This window comes from Varanus komodoensis, unplaced genomic scaffold (assembly GCF_004798865.1).
Source record: "Varanus komodoensis strain SLA01 unplaced genomic scaffold, ASM479886v1 scaffold65, whole genome shotgun sequence".
Taxonomy (NCBI): Eukaryota; Metazoa; Chordata; class Lepidosauria; order Squamata; family Varanidae; genus Varanus; species Varanus komodoensis.
In genome coordinates this window covers 49,085-58,081 of record NW_025336284.1, presented here as the reverse complement: position 1 = coordinate 58,081, position 8,997 = coordinate 49,085, and positions in this window count along the sequence as shown.

Sequence of the window (8,997 nt, the reverse complement as noted above, 5' to 3'; positions counted from 1 at the left end):
CTCTCTCTCTCTCTCTCTCTCTCTCTCTCTCTCTCTCTCTTTCTCTCTCTCTCTGTGTGTGTGTGTGTGTGTGTGTCTTTGTCTATGTGGAAAGAGAGAGGGCATTGTAAGGATTGATAACTACAGATAACACAAAAGGATGCGATTTAATTGGAGCTCAGCTGTAGAGGTACATTTTTCAATTCTTTGCTTATTTAGTTCTTTGCAGAATATTTGTACAAGAACCTGCCCCTTCATTTTCATAGATGGTTCAGTTCTACTGCCCTCAGACACGGCACATTCAGAATAGCTCATAACATTGCTCTCAGTCACTGTATAGATTACCTAGTTATTATCATACCTAACTGGGATGATAGTGAACCACTTTGCATAGTTCCCAGCAATATCTTTTTCCTATAACAATAATTTGACAATAATGAATACACTTTTACTTGATTTGTTTTTGTCTAATAGTGTTTCACTGTATTATTATTCTTATTTCCCACTTTTTTTCCTCTTGTGGGGAGCCATGGTGGCTTATATAGCTCAATTTTATCCTGAAAATAGCAACAGTATAAATGACCTAAGCAGGGTTGAGAGTCTGTGATTGGCCCAAAGGCACCCAGAGAGCTTCATGACTGAATGGGGACTAGAATCCTGATCTCCTGGGTCCCCAGTCCAACGCTCTAACCACCACACTGGTTTTAATTGTGGACAATGACTTTTCTTTCCCATCTCCCTTAATGAAAATGGCTAGGGTCCCTTACCATGTGGTCAGAACATTAGGGTTCACTTTAATATTTTCTTTATCACCAAGACAAGCTTCTCATTCATTAAATTATTGTTATTTTATTTAAGAAATGTCAACCCCATTTTTTCAATATAAATAAACTCAAAATAGGGTACAAGAAAGGAAACACAGTAAAATATTACAATGCTGATTCTACCCTCCAGCCCTCATCATCGTCATCGTCATCATCATCATATGCATGCTTCATATAATACATGGCATCCATAAGTCTTTGGTATATTCCCACAGGAATAGAGCCTTTCCAATATGCAAGCCCAGGTCAACTTAAAAGGATATTTGGTAAAATGCCATTCCCTTCCTCTTCCTAAAAGGAATTCACAGGAGCCTTGGAGGACTTACTTTGCTTGCATTGGCTGCTGTGATTTCACGGTGGTAGCCATCTTTTTATCCACCTGATGCTCTTGCAGTCTATTCAATTTCAGGGTCATTGGGTGAAAAAAAGCCCAACAAATAAACAAACCAGCCACAACGGGAGCAGGTTTAAAAGAGAGAGAGGGAGCCTGGATGGAAGCACCAGGAGTGGGCTATGCTATAACGAAACCTCACGGCAGCACTGGTCCTGCTTATATGGAAGATGTAAAATGTACTAACTGCATTATCCCCAGCTGCTTTTCTTTTAGTATGACAGTCCTTATGTCACTTGAAGTATGCCTACGATATTACTCGGTGACTATATAACCAATTTGCTTATGCAAAGACATTAAGTACTGTATTAAGCCAGGGGTGGGTAATTTGGCAGCATATCCAATAGAATTTTAGTCCAAAACATCTGTAGGACATCAGGGTGCTTACTCTTGAATTAAACATAAATTTAATACTCTTTACTGTCAAGAGCTGATGGGTGTAGAACTTCTAGCATATGGTGGACTTGCCTTACTGATTGCACTGTTTCCTATGTGTCAGGTGAGTTTGCCCATATAGACAGTCCATTGGTTTTCATTTCACCTGACATGATTGTAAAGACATTCAGGGTTTCACTGGGAATTTGCCTCAACAAGGAATTCTACTGCTCATGCCAATCTGGCTTCCAACATCCTGCCTGTTTTTATGTTGTCTTTTCATTTAGATACTTCTGACCCTCTAAGGCTCACATCCAGCTTTCCTATTTTCTTTACACTTAATATTCACTTTTATATAAATATGTTTATAGCTTTTTATGAAAGAACTATGACCAAAGAGAATGCTCAATTATTAAGACTCTGGGGCACAGTGCTGTTGTTTATTGTAGAAAAGAGTTTTATTGAAAGGTGCAATCCCTAGGACAGAAATAGTTCTTTGAGAAAGAACATTTCTGGAAGACCAGCTATGGGAGTTTGGAGTGGCAGTAGGAATAGGAATAGACCATATTTTCAGAATTCTCCTGTGAACTGGATTGCACAAGGAGATTTTCATCATTGGAGATATAGAAGAGATATAGAAGAGAGGCTGGTCTTTGAAGATAATCCACAAAAGGAACAAAAATCCAATACTTTTAAGATAGAGTTTCAACTGTGTTCTTTCTTTCTGTCTGTCTGTATTGCTCCAATCCCCTTAAAACATGGCATAGATACTTCCCACCACCAACCCCCCCCCCCATTGAAAAACAGTCCAGATTTTCTGGTATAGGAAGCAGAGTGTATGTCAAATAACATTGACATTAGGAAAGCTTTACAATCATCACAGGGGACCAGAATTGCCCTGAAGGCAACAAGAAAATTCTAGGCACTTGTTTGGAAAAAAAGATGAATATTGTGTTGACAGTCAAATCTGAGTTTATGTGGTGATTGGAAAGCTGGAATGGCCTACAAAGACAATCTGTAAAGAACATGATGCACCTCTTCTTGAGAGAAGCAGACTGGATAATTGTCTGGTCCAAGGCCAGTGGATGCTGAGTAGTTTGCTCAGGTGGTGCAGTCAGTCTCTTGAGGCAGAACGGCAGCTGCCTGTCTGGGAACCTGCCCCTGCTTCCTGATCCACCAAGCAGAGTTACCTGCCTCTCTTGGCAATTCATAAAATGCCAATATGTTAACCTGCAGTAAGAGGGAATGGAAGGAATGGCTAATCTGAACAGGATGCAAGCCCTATGAGACTGATGACATTTTTGAGTTGATAATAATCATTCAACTAATAGCAGTCAAACTGGTTATGTTGGGTACTATTTAAATGAGGAAACCTGGATAAGTGAGAATCCATTTTGTCAATGGGATACAGAACCACATACTTGGACTCACAGTGATTCTTTCTTCCAGATTATGATAACTACACTAACCATCACCAACCGTTTTCATCTTCATTTTCTCTATTATGTTTCATATGCTGCTAATTATCATTTATATGGAATCGTCAACATAATGGGGCTGTAAATGTTTACTTGGAGCCTATGGTCTAAATTTCAAAAAGAAGATGGCAAAGGGAAGAAATGGGGGAAGGGAAGAAATGGGGGGGGAGCAACCCTAAATGTGTCTGTATGTACTAAATTTTCTTGACCATTAATCACTTTTCTACATTTTCTCGTTTCATAAAGGCTTTTTGGTCCAGTTTTACTTATTTTGATCAGTAGTCATTTGTATCTGATGGTTTAGAACAAAGACAACAGCAATCAACAAACAATATATCTTGCATTGGACCCAGATTTTGGCACATGCAACTGGACTGGTGAAAGCAAACTTTCCCCTTTCCTTTTCCATGGCAGACCCCCACCCGCAAGCCCTCTGAAAATGGTACATTAAAAAGCAGGGGAACCTACTGAATGGGGTGAGCTGTGATATGGGAAGTGGGGATTCTTGGAAACACCCTCTATGAGCAGTTAAATATATTTAACTCAGAAAACTTAAACATGTTGGCAGGTTCATGTCTGAGTCTGAAATATGTATGTATGTATGTATGTATGTATGTATGTATTTATTTATTAAAACATTTCTATGCCGCCCCTTGCCGAAGCCTCGGGGTGGCTCACAGTACCAAATAAAATACAATAAAATACAAAAATAACAATATAAAATAAATAACAATATAAACAAATACATGATGAATGGACGTCCTAGTCATTCCATAGTACCTGATTCCATGGTTACTCCAATTCAGATGTCCCTACCTGAGTGAAGCTATGCCTATGAACACTTCTAGTTTATCTGTGATCTTAAATCTGTGATATTAAAACTGTGATAGTGCATTCATACATGCACTATACATGCAAGTCATCACCTGAGGTTACACGCAACGACTGGAGAACAAGACTGTATGAACAAGCCCAAAGGTTGTAAAACAGGACTTGGATCCATGTGGTCTTCCAGATTTTTTTGCCCTGTAACTTCTGCTGGTAAAGCAGTGTGGTCAGGCTTCATGGGAGTTGTAGAATGAAACATCTGGAGGGCCAGGAGTTGCCTAGCATTTTGTAAAGAAAAATAAATTTAAAAAGTGACTATATGTGCACAGAAATATATCTGCACATCAGATAGTTTTGCAGTAAAAACAAATGAAGGGGGTGTTTCACTTCCCATGACAGGTTAGGAACCTCAGTGTACATGCAGGATTGCATTGCAGTATGGAACGAGGTGGAGGCAAGGAGAAATCAAAACAGCAAAAATTATAGCTTGAGTTTTGGCTCATTGCTTTTCTCTTGGCATATTTCCTCTTACCAAAGAATTATTAGCACATTTTCCTTCAGTTTATTTGAGGGGAATTTAGGGTCTTCTGCTGTACTGCAGTGTATAATCAGAGTGCATTTTTGTCATTTAAAAAAATATTTGTTTTGAGGATGTGAGACTGATAGTGATCATAGCCACTCGTTACTTGAGGGACTTTAACGCATGTGAATGCACATGCGCAAGCCCATCATGTAAGCTCACCTGAGCTATGTTAGACTCAGAACAGGCATTTTGGCAGGCCTTATACAACAAAGTTGTTCCTACATTTATCAGGACATTCAAATCACATATGGTTGGCTTGGGTTAGTTCTGTAGGTTTTTTTAAAAAAATCTGTTCAATTTGTGTTTTGAGGATTGTCAGGTGCCTTTTGTTCCATTATCCACTCATTGACGGAATCATTTTTTGTATGAGAATTCCATTACTATTTTCAAATACAAAGTAGCACAGGTACGAGGTCTGTAAATCTGCATAATCCACATGGCCTGGATAAAGCTGGCCAGCTGCAGAATGTGCAGGTTGGATTCATAGAACTTGGAAGCCATTTGAATCTCCTGAGGGCTTCTCTGACATCACTACCTCAGAATTATTACAGAGAAATGTAGCTAATTTCTTAAAGCAAAGTTTGGTTTTAATTAAATCTGCTTGGTACAATGATGTAGAGTCCAATTTATCAAATTCTTTAATGGCTGACCAGTTAAATCTTGTACAGAGAGACTGTCGTAAATAAAAGCTTTGGTCAGTTTGTAAGATTCAAGATGGTGGTACCTAACTGCATTTCTGGGAGCTTGAATGAGCACCTTGATGCTGAGTTCCATCACACTGCTATGTGTGTGTATGGAGAAGCTGCCTCAGTGTCATTTGGGGAATGTGACATTACATGACATTAGATCTCACTCTTCCCAAATTTATTTGGATGACCCAACTTCTACAATGTTGAAGAAAGATTATATCAAGATTCCAAGTGCAGAAATAGTGGATAATCTGGAACTGGCAAGTCAGAAAAAAAAGGGGAAATAAAGAGAAGGTAGCAGGCAAACTAATTCTGGCATGAAGAAAATGATAATGGCTTCTTTGAGCTCCAGGTTACATATGTGATGACTGAAGTTGACATGTGAATGGACAAGAACAACTATTGCCAGTTGTTGATGTTCATAGATTAACAGAAGAGACTGATGAAGTTCCTGTGTAAAAGCTGCTACCTCATATTGAGAAAACTTGCCAGCAGCTGAGGACTGAGTGCAGGTGCCATTGACTATGCTTCCAGAACCAACCAGCACCAAGCTGCCAAGAAAGCCCTGTACATTAAGGTCTTCATTTAGGAACAGAAACTGAGAGCTCCAGGGAAAACAAGGTAGTGGCTAAAGTGCTAAAGCAGTAAAGTGCAGATGCTGCAGAACAAATGAGTGTGAGCAGAACCTAGTGTACATCACAAGCAACAGTTTTTAAAGCTAACATAATAGAAATAGTGGTAGTATCAGCAGAAGTAGTAAAAACTGGGTGGATACTGGTCAGGATTCTGCTATATGACATCTGTGGAAAAGCATTAAGTGAACTTTTAAAGAATGAGCCCATTCTAATGTTACCTGCATGGCATGAGAATGACTATAACGGACTCATCTCTCTGTCATGAAGTTATTGTGAAAAGCCTGAGGCACTGTGGGAAAAGCTCACAATGCAGCCTTGTCCAGCCCAGAAATGTGTCAATGCCAAGATCGGGAAAAAGCAACAGAATACAGTTGTTATGTTTTCACTTGGCCTTCAGGCCTTGGGAAGGAGCCACCTGGTAGCGGTTTCCACATGACAGAAGTAACAACAGAGTCAGACAAAGAGAACATTTTGTGATAGTATTGCATTTAATCGTTTCAAATAGAGTTGCTACGGTCTAATAGACAGCGTACAAATTTTTTAAATAATCAATAGTAGAAGTAGTAGTAATAATAATAATGCTTCACCAATCAATATGAATACCTACTACATGTTAAATTTACTGCACAATTGTCGGCCTATCAAGGTATAAGACTGCAGTCTTAAAGAGATAATTCACATTCTGGACTATATAGAAAGATAATTCATATTCTGGACTGTGTCTGATCAAATGTAATGATTGTTTGTTTTGTCTGAGATGTTGTATTCTTCTTAAATGTGTTTTGGACACCACCTCTCAGCAAGCTGGACCTACCCATTTGTATTACTTTCTGTATTCTCAGATTTTTAAAATTCCTGGAGGGATTATCAGTGCTGATAGCATTAAGTATGACATTCAATATGATGCAGTATATTTTCCATTCTTTAATACATTTATGGTATCCACACTGAAGTATCAAAGAGTATGAATACATTATACATTTTCTTTGAGGTACAGCTAGCAACCATGTATGGTTTATAGTGATAAGCTAACTCTTTAGGCGCTGAGCAAATGCACTACAGTTAAAGCTGTTGAAAGGTTTAAACATTTTGAGTCAATAATGTTTGAAATGCAAGCCCTTGAATGCAAAGCATATTAAATAATGTCCAGGGATGGTGACCTTTGTTTCTCTTAAGTTATGCTGTTAAGAAAGCACTACAGACATCAGATTAAGTACTTTCCTGTGGATGTGTACCCATGTTGGAAGTGATGCATTTTCACCTTGAGAAAGGTCAGTATCCTCTCACATTCAAAGTTGCCATGCATTTTCATTTCTATTTCAGGAGTATTCAGTTTTTTCCACCCTGAAAATAAAGGAAATAAAAAAGACTGAAATCAATGTGAAAGAAGCAACAAATTAGTTTCATATGGACAAAATGAGCTGAAGATTGACTCAGCATGGTGGCACTCTGATGCTGATTTTTGTGGCAATAACTTTCCTGAAACTACTTTCATTATATTTTCAGGAATGCAGCAACCCTTTGGGCTTATGCAATTATGGATTTGCCCTTTGGGGTGCAATTTTGGTCACAGTTATGTATGATTGTTCCAGTGTGAGCATTTATGACATGCTGAGGTACAGCATAACTTAATTTCACAAGCACCACTAGCAGGGCACCAAACTCAATGCAGCTCTCTGCTCTCACCAAACTTGTATATGTGTGTTGACTAAAAGCCAAAGCAGTATAAATTAGCAAGTCTGGGTGACAGATCCTCACAATTCTATACCCAATTGTGGGACAGGGGCAGCCCTCCTAAGATCAATATGAACTTTTAGCAGAGAGCCCGTTCACCCCTTCTTTGTTTTGAAGTTGCAACACGAGCAGCCAGTATTCTGCTGACTGGACAATGACGGTGACCTTGCATATGCTGGAGAGGTCACACTCGCTAATGGATTATCCATGACCCTGGAATGCAGAAGCCTCTTCACACGTGGCTCATGTGTGGATTATCCATGAACAGGAAGCAGGAACAGAGGCGTGCAGCCTCATGCACTGTCACCGTCTGTGCCTCTGGGGTTATGCCAGCCTCCCCTAACATGCTGTCCTCCAGTTTGTTTGCACTACAACTTTCATCAATCATGAATGCTGTCTCTGCTGACTGGAGCTGGAGTCCAATGCTTTCGTGGGATGCCATGTAGGGGAAAGCAGGCATTATGTGCAATTCTCATTCATGTGACCATGACATTACAAGTTATACGTGTGCTGGGTTGGACAACATACTTAAGCTCATCTAGTTTCTCTGAATTCTACAGAAAACCCTGTCCTGACGTGAGTCCATATTAGATCATACACTTTTTTTCTTGACAGATGGAAATGCATGTGTATTTTCATGCTCATTGTACAAATCTATGCATCAAAGGTATATGCTTTTCTTCCAAAGAATAAAGCATGCTTGCATACATTTTTCAAAAGTACAAGTCTTTGTGGACTAATTTTTGTCCCTTGAATTGTTTTGCTGGCTCAGAAATGTACTGATTTTGATAGAAGAGTATGTCTGGGGCAGTTCAATTCTGGTTAGTGTGAACCTGAAATGAACCAGAAATGAACTGAAACAACACTTCTATGCATGCCTATATATGGGATGGAGAAGGATGCAGAAGCTTGAGATTCTCTCCTGTTCCCTGTCAAATGGATAAGTTATGCACCTAAGGTATAGATGAGCCAGTCCCTGTTGTGACACTGTTATCTGTATATGCTATTTTAAGCATTTTTTCTGGCTCACAGTCTTCAATGTTTATAACACAGTCTAATGAAGTTCAGCCATTATAATATAATTTATTAACAGTCTAATAAATAATACTCTAAGAAAAATAATTATTGTCTTTCCTTCCCCTTGCCCACATGCTTGTGTTTTTATTTTGAGTTGCTGTAAAAGGTTCAGGATTAATGTTTAATCGCAGTGCCACCACCAATAAGATACCTGAAGTCTTTAAGTTGTCTTGGCTGGTTTTGAATGTGAAGCCATAAGAGCATAAACACATAAGTGTTCCTTTGCTGAACTAGACCAAAAGTACTTCTAATCAAGCAGTCACTTTCCTGAACAAGCTACAGAGATCCTTGAAGAAGTTCAGAATCAGAGAATGCAAAGACCAGATCCTGTGACCCTCTTACTCAACTGTTTGTTAGTTTGGAACTAGGAATGAAATAAATTGCAAGCCTGGTCTGGAATCTTG